Consider the following 18315-nt stretch of genomic DNA (forward strand, 5'->3'; position numbering starts at 1 on the left):
TGATTTCTCTGACGTCCTAGTGGATGCTGGGCACTCCGAAAGGACCATGGGAATAGCGGCTCCGCAGGAGACTGGGCACAAAAGTAAAAGCTTTAGGACTACCTGGTGTGCACTGGCTCCTCCCCCTATGACCCTCCTCCAAGCCTAAGTTAGATTTTTGTGCCCGAACGAGAAGGGTGCACACTAGGTGGCTCTCCTGAGCTGCTTAGTGAAAAAGTTTAAGTAGGTTTTTTATTTTCAGTGAATCCTGCTGGCAACAGGTTCACTGCACCGTGGGACTAAGGGGAGAAGAAGCGAACTCACCTGCGTGCAGAGTGGATTGGGCTTCTTAGGCTACTGGACATTAGCTCCAGAGGGACGATCACAGGCCCAGCCATGGATGGGTCCCAGAGCCGCGCCACCGGCCCCCTTACAGAGCCAGAAGACAGAAGAGGTCCGGAAAATCGGCGGCAGAAGACGTCCTGTCTTCAATAAGGTAGCGCACAGCACCGCAGCTGTGCGCCATTGCTCTCAGCACACTTCACACTCCGGTCACTGAGGGTGCAGGGAGCTGGGGGGGGGCGCCCTGAGACGCAATAAAAACACCTTAGATGGCAAAAAATACATCACATATAGCTCCTGGGCTATATGGATGCATTTAACCCCTGCCAATTTTTCCTTAAAAAAGCGGGAGAAAGGCCGCCGAGAAGGGGGCGGAGCCTATCTCCTCAGCACACTGGCGCCATTTTCCCTCACAGCTCCGTTGGAGGGAAGCTCCCTGACTCTCCCCTGCAGTCCTGCACTACAGAAACAGGGTAAAACAAGAGAGGGGGGGCACTAATTTGGCAGATAAATCAATACAGCAGCTATATAAGGGAAAAACACTTCTATAAGGTTATCCCTGTATATATATAGCGCTCTGGTGTGTGCTGGCAAACTCTCCCTCTGTCTCCCCAAAGGGCTAGTGGGGTCCTGTCCTCTATCAGAGCATTCCCTGTGTGTGTGCTGTGTGTCGGTATGTTGTGTCGACATGTATGACGAGGAAAATGGTATGGAGGCGGAGCAATTGCCTGTAATAGTGATGTCACCCCCTAGGGAGTCGACACCTGACTGGATGGTCTTATGGAAGGAATTACGTGATAGCGTCAGCACTTTACAAAAGACTGTTGACGACATGAGACAGCCGGCAAATCAGTTATTACCTGTACAGGCGTCTCAAACACCGTCAGGGGCTCTAAAGCGCCCGTTACCCCAGATGGTCGACACAGACCCAGACACGGACACTGACTCCAGTGTCGACGGTGAGGAAACAAACTTATTTTCCAGTAGGGCCACACGTTACATGATCACGGCAATGAAGGAGGTTTTGAACATTTCTGATACTACAAGTACCACAAAAAAGGGTATTATGTGGGGTGTGAAAAAACTACCAGTAGTTTTTCCTGAATCAGATGAATTAAATGAGGTGTGTGATGAAGCGTGGGTTTCCCCCGATAAAAAACTGCTAATTTCTAAAAAAATTATTGGCATTATACCCTTTCCCGCCAGAGGTTAGGGCGCGTTGGGAAACACCCCCTAGGGTAGATAAGGCGCTCACACGCTTATCAAAACAAGTGGCGTTACCGTCTCCTGATACGGCCGCCCTCAAGGAACCAGCTGATAGGAAGCTGGAAAATATCCTAAAAAGTATATACACACATACTGGTATTATACTGCGACCAGCAATCGCCTCAGCTTGGATGTGCAGTGCTGGGGTGGCTTGGTCGGATTCCCTGACTGAAAATATTGATACCCTGGACAGGGACAGTATATTATTGACTATAGAGCATTTAAAGGATGCATTTCTATATATGCGAGATGCACAGAGGGATATTTGCACTCTGGCATCAAGAGTAAGTGCGCTGTCCATTTCTGCCAGAAGAGGGTTATGGACGCGACAGTGGTCAGGTGATGCGGATTCCAAACGGCATATGGAAGTATTGCCGTATAAAGGGGAGGAGTTATTTGGGGTCGGTCTATCGGACCTGGTGGCCACGGCAACGGCTGGGAAATCCACCTTTTTACCCCAGGTCACCTCTCAGCAGAAAAAGACACCGTCTTTTCAGGCTCAGTCCTTTCGTCCCCATAAGGGCAAGCGGGCAAAAGGCCACTCATATCTGCCCCGGGGCAGAGGAAGGGGAAAAAGACTGCAGCAGGCAGCCTCTTCCCAGGAACAGAAGCCCTCCCCCGCTTCTGCCAAGTCCTCAGCATGACGCTGGGGCCTTACAAGCGGACTCAGGCACGGTGGGGGCCCGTCTCAAGAATTTCAGCGCGCAGTGGGCTCACTCGCAAGTGGACCCCTGGATCCTGCAGGTAGTATCTCAGGGGTACAAATTGGAATTCGAGACGTCTCCCCCTCGCCGGTTCCTGAAGTCTGCTTTACCAACGTCTCCCTCCGACAGGGAGGCGGTATTGGAAGCCATTCACAAGCTGTATTCCCAGCAGGTGATAATCAAGGTACCCCTCCTACAACAGGGAAAGGGGTATTATTCCACGCTGTTTGTGGTACCGAAGCCGGACGGCTCGGTGAGACCTATTTTAAATCTGAAATCCTTGAACACTTACATACAAAGGTTCAAATTCAAGATGGAGTCACTCAGAGCAGTGATAGCGAACCTGGAAGAAGGGGACTATATGGTGTCTCTGGACATCAAGGATGCTTACCTCCATGTCCCAATTTGCCCTTCTCACCAAGGGTACCTCAGGTTTGTGGTACAGAACTGTCACTATCAGTTTCAGACGCTGCCGTTTGGATTGTCCACGGCACCCCGGGTCTTTACCAAGGTAATGGCCGAAATGATGATTCTTCTTCGAAGAAAAGGCGTCTTAATTATCCCTTACTTGGACGATCCCCTGATAAGGGCAAGGTCCAGGGAACAGTTAGAGGTCGGAGTAGCACTATCTCAAGTAGTACTACGACAGCACGGGTGGATTCTAAATATTCCAAAATCGCAGCTGATTCCGACGACACGTCTGCTGTTCCTAGGGATGATTCTGGACACAGTCCAGAAAAAGGTGTTTCTCCCGGAGGAGAAAGCCAGGGAGTTATCCGAGCTAGTCAGGAACCTCCTAAAACCAGGCCAAGTGTCAGTGCATCAATGCACAAGGGTCCTGGGAAAAATGTTGGCTTCTTACGAAGCGATTCCATTCGGCAGATTCCACGCAAGAACTTTTCAGTGGGATCTGCTGGACAAATGGTCCGGATCGCATCTTCAGATGCATCAGCGGATAACCCTGTCTCCAATGACAAGGGTGTCTCTCCTGTGGTGGTTGCAGAGTGCTCATCTTCTAGAGGGCCGCAGATTCGGCATTCAGGACTGGGTCCTGGTGACCACGGATGCCAGCCTGAGAGGCTGGGGAGCAGTCACACAGGGAAGAAATTTCCAGGGCTTGTGGTCAAGCATGGAAACGTCATTTCACATAAATATCCTGGAACTAAGGGCCATTTACAATGCCCTAAGTCAAGCAAGGCCTCTGCTTCAGGGTCAGCCGGTGTTGATCCAGTCGGACAACATCACGGCAGTCGCCCACGTAAACAGACAGGGCGGCACAAGAAGCAGGAGGGCAATGACGGAAGTTGCAAGGATTCTTCGCTGGGCGGAAAATCATGTGATAGCACTGTCAGCAGTGTTCATTCCGGGAGTGGACAACTGGGAAGCAGACTTCCTCAGCAGACACGACCTCCACCCGGGGGAGTGGGGACTTCACCCAGAAGTCTTCCACATGATTGTGAACCGTTGGGAAAAACCAAAGGTGGACATGATGGCGTCCCGCCTCAACAAAAAACTAGACAGATATTGCGCCAGGTCAAGGGACCCTCAGGCAATAGCTGTGGACGCTCTGGTAACACCGTGGGTGTACCAGTCAGTGTATGTGTTCCCTCCTCTGCCTCTCATATCCAAGGTACTGAGAATCATAAGAAGGAGAGGAGTAAGGACTATACTCGTGGCTCCGGATTGGCCAAGAAGGACTTGGTACCCGGAACTTCAAGAGATGCTCACGGAGGACCCGTGGCCTCTACCTCTAAGAAAGGACCTGCTCCAGCAGGGACCCTGTCTGTTCCAAGACTTACCGCGGCTGCGTTTGACGGCATGGCGGTTGAACGCCGGATCCTGAAGGAAAAAGGCATTCCGGATGAAGTCATCCCTACCCTGATCAAAGCCAGGAAGGATGTAACTGTGCAACATTATTACCGTATTTGGCGTAAATATGTTGCGTGGTGTGAGGCCAGGAAGGCCCCTACAGAGGAATTTCAACTGGGTCGTTTCCTGCATTTCCTGCAAACAAGACTGTCTATGGGCCTAAAATTAGGGTCCATTAAGGTTCAAATTTCGGCCCTGTCGATTTTCTTCCAGAAAGAACTAGCTTCAGTTCCTGAAGTTCAGACGTTTGTCAAGGGGGGTACTGCATATACAGCCTCCTTTTGTGCCTCCAGTGGCACCTTGGGATCTCAATGTAGTTTTGGGGTTCCTAAAATCACATTGGTTTGAACCACTCACCACTGTGGACTTAAAATATCTCACATGGAAAGTGGTAATGCTGTTAGCCCTGGCTTCAGCCAGGCGTGTCTCAGAATTGGCGGCTTTATCCTATAAAAGCCCTTACCTGATTTTTCATACGGACAGGGCAGAATTGAGGACTCGTCCTCAATTTCTCCCTAAGGTGGTTTCAGCGTTTCACTTAAACCAGCCTATTGTGGTACCTGCGGCTACTAGGGACTTGGAGGATTCCAAGTTGCTGGACGTAGTCAGGGCCCTGAAAATATATGTTTCCAGGATGGCTGGAGTCAGAAAATCTGACTCGCTGTTTATCCTGTATGCACCCAACAAGCTGGGTGCTCCTGCTTCTAAGCAGACTATTGCTCGTTGGATTTGTAGTACAATTCAGCTTGCACACTCTGTGGCAGGCCTGCCACAGCCAAAATCTGTAAAAGCCCATTCCACAAGGAAAGTGGGCTCATCTTGGGCGGCTGCCCGAGGGGCCTCGGCGTTACAACTTTGCCGAGCAGCTACTTGGTCAGGGGCAAACACGTTTGCTAAATTCTACAAATTTGATACCCTGGCTGAGGAGGACCTGGAGTTCTCTCATTCGGTGCTGCAGAGTCATCCGCACTCTCCCGCCCGTTTGGGAGCTTTGGTATAATCCCCATGGTCCTTTCGGAGTTCCCAGCATCCACTAGGACGTCAGAGAAAATAAGAATTTACTTACCGATAATTCTATTTCTCATAGTCCGTAGTGGATGCTGGGCGCCCATCCCAAGTGCGGATTGTCTGCAATACTTGTACATAGTTATTGTTACAAAAATCGGGTTATTATTGTTGTGAGCCATCTTTCAGAGGCTCCTCTGTTATCATGCTGTTAACTGGGTTCAGATCACAAGTTGTACGGTGTGATTGGTGTGGCTGGTATGAGTCTTACCCGGGATTCAAAATCCTTCCTTATTGTGTACGCTCGTCCGGGCACAGTATCCTAACTGAGGCTTGGAGGAGGGTCATAGGGGGAGGAGCCAGTGCACACCAGGTAGTCCTAAAGCTTTTACTTTTGTGCCCAGTCTCCTGCGGAGCCGCTATTCCCATGGTCCTTTCGGAGTGCCCAGCATCCACTACGGACTATGAGAAATAGAATTATCGGTAAGTAAATTCTTATTTTTGGCAAGTTTAGGAGCCAACCATGTTGTTGCAGAATTGTCAGTGAGAGCGCAACGTTTTTCAGCAATTGCTCCTTGGATCTCGCCTTTATGAGGATATCATCCAAGTACGAGATAATTGTGATTCCCTGCTTGCGCAGGAGAACCATCATTTCCACCATAACCTTGGTGAAAATCCTCGGAGCCGTGGACAGACCAAACAGCAATGTCTGAAATTGGTAATGACAATCCTGAACAGCAAACCTCAGGTATGCCTGATGTGGAGGATATATGGGGACGTGTAAGTAGGCATCCTTTATGTCGACCGACACCATAAAATCCCCCTCCTCCAGACTGGAGATCACTGCTCGGAGAGATTGCATCTGGAAATTTGAATTTCTTTAGAAAGAAATTGAGGGATTTTAGGTTCAGAATCGGTCTGACTGAGCCACCAGCTTCAGTACCACGAACAGACTCGAATAAAAGCCTTCCCCCTGCTGAGACGGGGGTACCGTGACAATGACTTGATTTTGACACAGCTTTAGTATCGCAGCGCATACAACCTCCCTTTCTGGAAGAGAAGCTGGCAAGGCCGATTTGAAAAATCAGTGAGGGGGCACGTCTTGAAACTCTAATTTGTACCCTTGGGTTACTATTTCTAATATCCAAGGATCCAGGGCCGAGCGAACCCAGGCCTGACTGAAGAGTTTGAGACGTGCCCCCACTGGTGCGGACTCCCGCAAAGGAGCCCCAGCGTCATGCGGTGGATTTGGTAGTAGCCGGAGAGGACTTCTGTTCTTGGGAACTTGCCACAGCCTGTGACCTTTTTCTCTTTCCTCTTCCTCTCGCAGCAAGGAAGGAGGATCCTCGTCCTCTTTTGTATTTATTGGGCCAAAAATACTGCATCTGATAGTGGGGCATTTTCTTTTGTTGCGCAGGAACATAAGGTAAAAATGACGACTTACCCGCGGTAGCCGTAGATACCAGGTCAGTGAGGCCGTCACCAAACAAGACACTACCGTTAAATGGTAGAGACTCCATAGCCTTCTTAGAGTCAGCATCAGCATTTCATTGATGAATCCACAATGCTCTCCTTGCTGAGACTGCCATGGCATTGGCCCTTGATCCCAAAAGGCCAATATCCCTTGCAGCTTCTTTTAAATATGCTGCAGTGTCCCTGATATGACCCAGAGTCAAAAGCACGTTATCCCTGTCCAGGGTATCTATCTCAGATGACAAGTTATCTGCCCACTTTTCAATAGCGCTACTCACCCATGCCAAAGCAACGGCAGGCCTGAGTAGCGAACCTGTAGTGACATAAATGGATTTTAGCGTATTTTCCTGCTTACGATCCGCAGGATCGTTTAGGGCTGCCATGTCAGGAGAAGGAAGCGCCACCTTTTTGGACAGACACGATAGAACTTTGTCCACCGTGGGGGTTGACTCCCACTTTTCCCTGTCCCCCGAGGGGAATGGATATGCCACCGGAATTCTTTTGGGAACCTGTACCTTCTTGTCAGGATTTTCCCAAGCCTTTTCAAAAAGAGCGTTTAGTTCATGAGAGGGAGGAAACGTTACCTCAGGTTTCTTTCCTTTAAACATACAGACCCTTGTATCAGGAACAGCAGGGTCCTCCGTGATATGTAATACATCTTTTATCGCCACAATCATGTACTGAATGCTCTTAGCCAGTTTAGGATTCAATCTGGCATCACTATAGTCGACACTGGAATCAGAGTCCGTGTCGGTATCTGTATCTGCTATCTGGGTAAATGCACGTTTCTGTGACCCCGAAGGGGTCTGAGCTTGTGACAATGCATCCTCCATGGATTTCCTCCATGTCTGGTTCTTAGACTCAGATTTATCTAATCTCTTAGTCAACCGAGCCACATTTGCATTCAAAACACTCAACATATTTACCCACTCAGCAGTCGGCGGTGCCGACAGGTTGACTGCCACCGCCTTCTCTGTCCCCACTCCAGCTTCCTCCTGGGAAGAGCACTCAGCGTCAGGCATGTCGACACACACGTACCGACACCTACAATCACACTAGGCTATAGGGGACAGACCCACAGCAAAGCCTGTTAGAGAGACACAGAGGTAGTTTGCCAGCTCACAACCCAGCACCTATCCCGGTACTGAAACTTTATATACAATGCCTCAGACCTGTTAGTGCTTTTATAATAAAGATAATATCACCAATTTTACTGTCCCCCCCCCGTTTTGCACCCTGTTACTTGTACAGCAGAGTGGAGGTCAGGGCCATCGTCTCTGCAGCTTCTGTGAAGAGAAATGGCGCTGGTCAGAGCTGTGAGGGCTAAGCCACGCCCCCTCACCGGCGCGCTTCAGTCCCGCTCATTTTAGCATATTTATACTGGCGGGGGTCTATATTAAGTGCCCAGGCACTTTTTATATAACTTTTACCAGTTTATTTCAGGTCTACATGCTGCCCAGGGCGCCCCACCTGCGCCCTGCACCCTGTTAGTGCCGCTGTGTGTGTGGGAGAATGGCGCGCAGCACGACTGCTGCGCGGTACCTCAAGACCTGAGGTCTTCTGCCGTCACTGAAGTCTTCGGTTCTTCTTTTACTCACCCGGCTTCATTTTTCTGGCTCTGCAAAGGGGGGGGGGGGGGGGGGGGGGTGACGGCGCGGCTCCGGGAACGAGCAGCTAGGCGTACCAAGTGATCGGAGCCTCTGGAGCTAATGGTGTCCAGTAGCCTAAGAAGCAGAGCCTTTGAACTCACAGAAGTAGGTCTGCTTCTCTCCCCTCAGTCCCACGAAGCAGGGAGCCTGTTGCCAGCAGAACTCCCTGAACATAGAAAACCTAACAAAAGTCTTTTTTCAGAGAAACTCAGTAGAGCTCCCCTGTGTGTGACCAGTCTGCCTGGGCACAGAATCTAACTGGAGTCTGGAGGAGGGGCATAGAGGGAGGAGCCAGTTCACACCCCTTTTAAAGTCTTAAAGTGCCCACGTCTCCTGCGGATCCCGTCTATACCCCATGGTTCTTGAAGCATCCCCAGCATCCTCTAGGACAGGGGTGTCAAACTCAAATTCATCGGGGGCCGCATCAGCAGTTTGGTCCCCATCAAAGGGCCGGTTGTATCTGTAGGTCTATCCAAAATTTACCGCTCCACCTGCCTTATATGTGCCCAGCCATCTGCCCCCTTTTAAAGTGCCCAGCCATGTGCCCCCTTTTATAGTGCCCAGCCATGTGCCCCCTTTTATAGTGCACAGGTCCCCATTTTACACATTGCGGCAGGCACAGGTCCCCATTTTACACATTGCGGCAGGCACAGGTCCCCATTTTACACATAGCGGCAGGTACAGGTCCCCATTTTACACATTGTGGCAGGCACAGGTCCCCATTTTACACATTGTGGCAGGCACAGGTCCCCATTTTACACATAGCGGCAGGTACAGGTCCCCATTTTACACATTGTGGCAGGCACAGGTCCCCATTTTACACATTGTGGCAGGCACAGGTCCCCATTTTACACATAGCGGCAGGTACAGGTCCCCATTTTACACATTGTGGCAGGCACAGGTCCCCATTTTACACATTGTGGCAGGCACAGGTCCCCATTTTACACATTGCGGCAGGCACAGGTCCCCATTTTACACATTGCGGCAGGCACAGGTCCCCATTTTACACATAGCGGCAGGTACAGGTCCCCATTTTACACATTGTGGCAGGCACAGGTCCCCATTTTACACATTGTGGCAGGCACAGGTCCCCATTTTACACATAGCGGCAGGTACAGGTCCCCATTTTACACATAGCGGCAGGTACAGGTCCCCATTTTACACATTGTGGCAGGTGGTGGAAGGAGGGAGAGAGAGAGAGAAAGAGAGGAAGGGAGAGGGGCTGACTTACATTTGAAGCGGTTCTCGCCGCTCTTCAGCCGCCTCTCCCTCCTCGTCTGCGCGGCTCCCTTCTCCCTCCTCCGACGGGGTTTCGTTGAATGACGCGTTTGCGCCGTGACGTCACGACGCAATCGCGTCATTCCGCGAAACCCCGCCCCCCCCCGAGCTGGGCACTCGGGAGAAGGGGGTTTCATGGCGGCGGCACCGCGGGCCATCAGACGAGGTCTGGCGGGCCGGATTTGGCCCGCGGGCCTTGTCTTTGACACCCCTGCTCTAGGACGTATGAGAAAATTATCATATTATTTATGGCCGGATTAAGGGTTGTGGGAGCCACAGGGCAACAAAGTTGTGCAGGGCCCCATACAAAAAATTTACAAAACACACACAGACACACATACACTTAATCAGGGGTCTCACCCACAGCAGTGTCACCAGCGGCTCCTCTCCGGCACTACCAGGGCACTGTCTGTGTCCTCAGTATGGAGCTCTCCCAGCAGGGTCCTCACTGGGGGGTTCCTTCCATGGGGCTGCTTTCTCACTACCAGCGCAGCTCCCAGCCACTGCCGGTGCTGCTCACATTCACTGCTGACAGGGTCCTCGCTGTGGGGGTCCTGCCTTCCTCACTTCCTGTGCCACGCCGCCGCTCCCAGCCACTCCACTGCTTCTGAATACATACTGCTGCTCTGTATGCCCAAAGCATTCAGTAGCAGCTCTCAGCGGACCGGTGATGTGTGGGGTTCCCCTGTGTGTGAGGGCCACAGGATAACTGCCCCTGTCGCCTCTCCCTTAATCTGGCCATGATATTCTTATTTATAAAGCACAGACATATAACACCGTGCTATAAATTCAGGGGCTCATGACACTACACAAACAAATTACAGAGAATGACATGAAAGAAAATATAAAGATGATCTTTGCAAGCTAGGTGTGGGAAACACATGATACAAAAGGTGTCAATTGTTGGGCAGAGTGCCTCCATTAATAAATAGTTACAAACTAACAAAAAAAATGCAGATTGTGAAAAAATATGAATACGCATTAAAAAACAAACCACACAATTGCATTTACATCTCACTCTGAATAGGGCCCTAATGCTGCAAAACTGTAATTGTATCACATACTTACCATCCCTGCACATTGCTATGGGGTAATGCATTATGAGAATTTAACCCAGACCTCCCAACTGCCCCTATTTTATTGGGACAGTCCCGCTATACGGACAATGTCCCACTGTCCCAACCGTGGGGGGTAGCGTTCCGCAGGTGGAGTGGGGGAAGGATAGGAGCCTTTGACCTCAAATGCTCTGCAAAAGTAGGTGATCCCTGAATAGATGCAATGCACATGTGCACAGCATCTAAACAGTGCAGGGAGGTGAGCTAAGGGCTACTCAGATGCTCAGGGAGCGCTGGGCACTCCATAATGACTAAAACGGGAATGTGCCGTGAGGTCACACCCATCCACTAGAGGCCTCACCCACATTCTGGCGAGGCCACACACCTACGTATCAAATCACTCTTTCTGTGTTTGTTTAATATATTGTGTATGTTTCTTCAACAGTTGTAGCGGAAGTGAAGTTGCTCAAAATTGCTTTGTGGGAAAGATAGTGGGGATACCTTCAGAGACTTCGTTATGGAGTCAGCAACTTCCAGTGCTGACTTTCACCGCAAATTACCTTCTGGAGGAAATGTAATAAATGTTTCCAAAAATGTATTTACAACAATAACAAAAAAATATTTGTTACTTTCTTGTAATTAATTTTTTTCTTCAACTGTAGAGAATGTATATGCCTGTAAAAGTATACTGAAGGTGTTAATATTGCAGGGCCAGTGGTGTACGCTCATACCTCATATGTAATATAATAAATGTAATTAATATAAACCCATATCTAAGCATATGAATTTTGATAAAATGTATAAAGTGTAGTCAGCATACTGACGCCGGGATCCCGGCTGCCAGAATGCCAGCAGGGGCCCGAGGGCTATTCCCACTCTTGGGTGTCCACGTCACCTATAAAGTGGGAACAGAACCTGTGGTGAGCGCTGAGAGCCCGCAAGGGGCATCTTTGCACTCACCCAACTGCCGACATTCTGGCTGCCGGGATCCCGGCGTCGGCATGCTGAACGCTGGGAATCCCGGCCGCTGGTTAAGCATTTGGGCAGTACGGATGGTGTAATTGTTAGCATTACTGCGTCACAGCACTGGGGTCATGGGTTTAATTCCCACCACGGCTCTGTGTGGAGTTTGTATATTCTCCCCATACTTGCGTGGGTTTCCTCTGGGTACTCCGGTTTCCTCCAACAATCCAAAAATATGCTGGTAGGTTAATTGGATCCCAACGAAAAAATTAACCCTAATGTGTGTGTGTACATGTGGTAGGGAATATAGATTGTAAGCTCCACTGGGGCAGGGACTGATGTGAATGGTCAAGTATTCTCTGTAAAGCGCTGCAGAATATGTGTTCGCTATATAAATAACTGGTAATAATAAATAATAAATAATACCCAAAGCGTTAATTCAATGTATGCTGGTATCAAAACTTTTAGAATGGCATTTTCTTTCCATAAAGATGTGAGACTGTGTTTCAGATGGGTTGTTCCTATCAGGAAAATTGGCATACACCTTTCATCTTTCATACAAGAATTAGAGACACAGTTACACATCATCAGTAATGTGACAATGTATTGCATCCAGTCTCAATTGATGTGACTCAGAGTATAAAACTTCCTTGACAAAGGCACATGTACCAGACGCGTTGGAGACAGTCCTATTTAACCAACTGGAACTCACTGTAACTCTTCTGTAAACCACTACACACTACCTGAAGCCCACTGCATTCCACACCCACCCACCCACGTCACACACCTGAGTGGGAAGTAACAGGGGCTGGCAAATGCAGTGACTGCTGCTGCCCCAACCCAGCAAACAGAGATAGTGGGAGGGATGGTTGATGGCTGTGCTCCTGACATCAAATCTTGCCATTAGATGGTAAATTAAAATTGCTTAAAAACAATTAGATAAAAAAAAATGTTTTTTAATAAATCACACATGCGCAAATAACCATGGGGGTCATTCCGAGTTGTTCACTCGCAAGCTGCTTTTAGCAGCTTTGCACACGCTAAGCCGCCGCCTACTGGGAGTGAATCTTAGCTTATCAAAATTGCGAACGAAAGATTCGCAATATTGCGAAAATACTTCTCTGTGCAGTTTCTGAGTAGCTCGAGACTTACTCTGCCAGTGCGATCAGTTCAGTGCTTGTCGTTCCTGGTTTGACGTCACAAACACACCCAGCGTTCGCCCAGACACACCTCCGTTTCTCCAGCCACTCCCGCGTTTTTCCCAGAAACTGTAGCGTTTTTTCACACACTCCCATAAAACGGCCAGTTTCCGCCCAGAAACACCCACTTCCTGTCAATCACATTACGATCACCAGAACGAAGAAAAAACCTCGTAATGCCGTGAGTAAAATTCCTAACTGCATAGCAAATTTACTTGGCGCAGTCGCACTGCGGACATTGCGCATGCGCATTCGCGACTAATCGCTCCGTTGCGAGAAAAAAATACAGAGCGAACAACTCGGAATGTCCCCCCATGTTTGCACTTGTGCAATAGCAACCCATGACAGTTAATGTTAAACAGCTGAATTCAGCTGTATTTTAACATCAGATGGCCATTGCTTCCAAACCATTCGTTGGTGGCTATAATCGGAAAATCGTCAAATAGTGAAACCACTACCATTGAAAGAAAAACAATGATTGTGTTGAACCATCAAAAAATGATGTTCATCACTAGAGAGCCGTGACCACGTGGTTGGATGGGACCTGATTCGGCCTCTGCACAACACAGCCACAACCCTATCAACAGCAGAGGAGATCGTGGTCAGGAGTGACCCCCATCTTCCACTGCTCCCTCTATAGACACCCTAGCACAGTGGTCATTATTAGAACAAGGGAGAGCTGAAAGTCTGAAGCCAGTAGCTCCAGGATTCCGGGTGGGCAGGGCGCAGGGGTGCTGGGCAAAGTAGCGTGCATGCGTGCAAAAGGCATGTAGCACTCAAAAAGTGTGTGCAGTCCTTTTTGGGGTGGACCGGCACATTTGACATCATGAATGGGGGTGTGCCCCAGTCGTTGAATCACTGATGGAGGTGTGCCAAGCACATACGGAGGTGCTGGGCTTCCCCCAAGCTCTTAATTTAATGTGAACAGATGCCGCGCGTACAGCATCTATTCACTCGGTGGTGGACTGCTGTTTTTGCAGGGTGCTGCTAAAGGGGCAGGGTGCATTTTGTCCTTTAATAATCGCATAAAACTGCCAAAATAGTCTAAAGTGAAGACTAAGTATCTGAGCCCCCCACCATCTGGGCCAGCTACCACACAGGTAGGATGCAGGGAGTGTACACCCCAAACACATTACCACAACAACTGCTTCCCCATACTGGAGGAACACCAGCACACCTCAGGAGTGAGGTGATAACGCAGCACCACTTCAGGGTGCCACTGGAACCTACTGTCGAAGTCGAAAAATATTGCAATACACACACCACATGCAAACACCACACAGATGGCATCCATGCATGTACTCTGTCACAACTGAGGGCCTGAGCTGACGGGAGGCAGCCTCAGTTGTAGGGGCTGAGATGTACCGGAACCTGGGAGGTTGTATCAGACCCCTGGACATGTAAGTAACATGAATAATAACTGCCCGAAGGCGTGACCACGACAACTTGGATAAAAGTCAATGATGTTTATTATGACAACTCCGCAACACAGCAGCAGTAAAAGAAAACGTAAAAGTCAGCAAAGAATAAATACAGTTCCTGGGTACTACAGGATGGCAGGAGCCACAGGGCACTGGTAGTGTGAGATAGTTCTTATGATCTTCTAGATGGAAAGTCCTTACCAGGCCCGACTGTAGCAATGGAGATAACCCAGGATTGTGCCAGCTGGTGTTCCAGGAAAAGCTGGGTTGCTGAAGATAAAACAGCTGCTGTGGATACTGGCTGGAACCAGACTGTTGTTAAAACGGAGTGGATACTGGCTGGAACCAGTTAAATAATAAATGAACTTGGGAGCGATGAAATATGAACTGAAATGTAGAACTTGAGAGCGGAGAAATAATAATACCGGTGGAGAGTGGTAAAGTGTAGAAAGGACACCGGCCCTTTAAGGGAAGCTGTACTCTGCTGGAAGCTGAGCTGGAAGCAGGTAATGTTGTAGCTGGAAACAGATGAATCCACAATGGAGTGGAGAGTCAGGCTACACCGCAGGTGGAATGCTGGTGCGGGTCTCTATGGTGGAAGTCTTGAGACAGGAGCTGGAACCTGGAAGACAATCACAGGAGAGAGACAAACAGGAACTAGGTTTGACAACCAAAGCACTGACGCCTTCCTTGCTCAGGCACAGTGTATTTATACCTGCAGCAAGGAAGGGATTGGCTAGGCAATTATGCAGATTATCAATACTGAGAACAGATTGGTGGAAATGATCAGCTGACAGAATCCAAGATGGCTGCGCCCATGCAGACACTTGGAGGGAAGTTTGGTTTGTAATCCATGTGGTAATGAAAACAGTAATGGCGGCGCCGGCCACCGGAGACAGGAGGCGCCAGGCTGACAGATGCACATCCAACCACGCGGACACAGCGGAGGCCGCGGCTGACGTAATCGCCACTCAGACACTCTGCATGCAGAAGTTCAGGGACGGCGGCGGAGGCCGCGGGAGACGCCATGCCAGGTGTAATATGGCGTTTACTGTGACAGCGTCCCAGAGTGACAGGAGAGGATACAGGAATGTACACATCAGGATAACAGATGGGATCCGGTCCTGGAGCGCTGAGCCAGCCTTAGGAGGCATCTGATGGGTAAGAAATGGCGTCCAGATACCCGGATCGTGACAGCACCCCCCCCCCTTTAGGAGTGGCCCCAGGGCACTTCTTTGGCTTTTGAGGAAACTTGGAATGGAATCTCTGGACCAAGGCAGGAGCATGGACATCAGAAGCATTGGTCCATGAACGTTCCTCAGGACCATAACCCTTCCAGTCAATAAGATATTGTAGTTGACCGTAACGGTGACGTGAGTCCAAGATCTTGGCCACTTCATACTCAACGCCTCGTTGAGTTTGGACTTTCGGAGTTGGAGGAAGTGAGGAATGAAACCGATTCAAGATCAGCGGTTTCAACAGGGAAACATGGAATGTCCTGGGTATTTTTAAGAAGGGAGGCAACTGGAGTCTGTAAGCAACAGGATTGATGACTTGTTCAATCTTGAAAGGACCGATATAGCGAGGTGCAAACTTCATACTGGGAACTCTTAACCTCAAATTCTTCGTGGATAACCATACCCGATCACCCACCTTGAGAGCAGGAACTGCTCGACGCTTCTTATCCGCAAACTTCTTGTACCTGAACGATGCCTTGAGCAGAGCTGATCGTACGCTCTTCCAGATATTGGCAAACTGATGCAAGGTGATATCCACTGCGGGAACAGAAGTTGCTGGAAGCGGTTGGAACTCAGGGACTTTAGGGTGGAATCCAAAGTTAGTGAAGAATGGTGTTGAAGCAGATGAAGAATGATACTGGTTGTTATGACAGAACTCGGCCCAGGGAAGTAATTGAACCCAGTCATCTTGAGAGGAGGACACATAGATGCGGAGGAAGGCCTCCAAGTCCTGATTCACCCTCTCGGTTTGACCATTGGTCTGAGGATGGTAAGCCGTGGAAAACTTTAGCTTGACTTGGAGGACTTGACATAAACTTCGCCAGAATTTGGCTGTGAATTGAACTCCTCGATCTGAGATAATTTCTTCAGGAAGACCGTGGAGTCGGAAGATCTCTTGTATGAATACTTGAGCCAACTTGGAAGCTGACGGAAGACCGGTGAGAGGAATGAAGTGTGCCATCTTGGTGAACCGGTCAACTACCACCCAGATGGTATTGAACTTGTTGCACATGGGTAAGTCTGTAATGAAATCCATCGACAAGTGGGTCCATGGTCGACGGGGAACGGATAGTGGAACCAGTTGCCCCGCAGGCGACTGGCGGGATACTTTATGTTGGGCACACTTTGGGCAAGATGCAATAAACTCCAAGACGTCCTTTTTCAGAGTTGGCCACCAATAGGACCTAGAGATAAACTCCAGGGTTTTTTGGATACCTGTATGTCCGGCAAAACGGGAAGCATGGGCCCAATGCATGAGCTTCTTCCTTAGCATCGGCTTCACAAAACTTTTCCCTGATGGGGGTGTAGAGTCCATCCCTACCGTGGAGAATGCCAACGGATTTATAATAGGATGCTTGTCTGAAGACTCTGACTCATTTTCTTGCTCCCATGAGCGGGAAAGGGCATCGGCCTTGCGATTCTGAGAGCCCGGACAGAACTGGAGTTTAAAGTCGAACCTGGAAAAGAAAAGTGCCCATCTGGCCTGACGAGGGTTGAGACATTGTGCGCCCTTCAGGTATAAAAGGTTCTTGTGGTCTGTAAGTATGGTGATGTGATTGAATGAGAAGCTCCCTCCAACAGATACCTCCACTCTTCTAGAGCGAGCTTGATGGCTAGCAACTCCTGGTCGCCAATGGCATAGTTGCGCTCAGCTGGGGAGAACTTCCGGGAGAAGAAACTGCAAGGGTGTAAATGGCCATCTTTAGCCCTCTGAGATAACACCGCTCCTACTCCAACGGAGGAGGCATCCACCTCTAAGATGAAAGGAGAGTCAATGTCAGGCTGTTTCAGAACAGGCGCAGAGATGAACCTTTGTTTTAAAAGATGAAATGCTTGCATGGCTTCTTCAGACCACTTGGACGGGTTAGCACCCTTCTTAGTGAAAGCAGTAATAGGCGCCACAATGGTGGAAAAGTCTCGTATAAACTTTCGGTAATAGTTGGCGAACCCTAAGAACCTCTGGACCCCTTTGAGGGTTAAGGGTACCGGCCAATTTTGGATTGCTTGTAGTTTCTCAGGATCCATCTCTAGTCCGGAACCGGACACAATGTACCCTAGAAACGGAATGGACTTGACTTCAAAGACGCATTTTTCTAATTTGCAATAGAGATGATTGACACGGAGACGGGACAGAACCTCTTTAACCCAAAAACGATGTTCCTCTAAATCGTTGGCAAAAATGAGGATATCGTCTAGATAGACCACGACATGACGGTATAGAATGTCTCTGAAGATCTCATTGACAAAATGCTGGAAGACAGCTGGAGCATTGCTCAATCCGAAGGGCATGACGAGGTACTCATAATGTCCGTCACGGGTGTTAAAGGCGGTCTTCCACTCGTCACCCTCACGGATCCGGATGAGATTGTACGCACCTCGCAAGTCCAGCTTTGTAAAGATGGTAGCTCCGCTAACTCTGTCAAAGAGCTCAGTAATCAGGGGTAAAGGATAACGGTTCTTGATGGTAATGTCGTTCAAACCTCTGTAGTCGATGCACGGCCGCAGACCACCATCTTTCTTTTTTACAAAAAAGAAGCCTGCGCCGGCTGGAGAAGAAGAAGGTCGAATGAACCCCTTTGCTAGGTTCTCTTTAATATATTCCTCCATAGAATGCGTCTCAGGCAGAGACAACGGATAAGTTTGGCCTCGAGGTGGAACCTTCCCTGGAACGAGATCAATCGGACAGTCCCATTCTCTATGAGGAGGAAGGAAATCAGCAGAAGCTTTACTGAACACATCCGTGAAATCTTGATATGGAGGAGGTGGAACATCAGACGACCTGGGGGAGGAAGAACAGACAGGCAATACTTTAAACAAACATGTCTCAGCACAGGAGGAACCCCATGCCAGGATTTGCGTAGTCGTCCAATCAAT

The sequence above is a fragment of the Pseudophryne corroboree genome, chromosome 9 (genome assembly GCF_028390025.1).
Source record: "Pseudophryne corroboree isolate aPseCor3 chromosome 9, aPseCor3.hap2, whole genome shotgun sequence".
In the NCBI taxonomy this organism is placed as follows: domain Eukaryota; kingdom Metazoa; phylum Chordata; class Amphibia; order Anura; family Myobatrachidae; genus Pseudophryne; species Pseudophryne corroboree.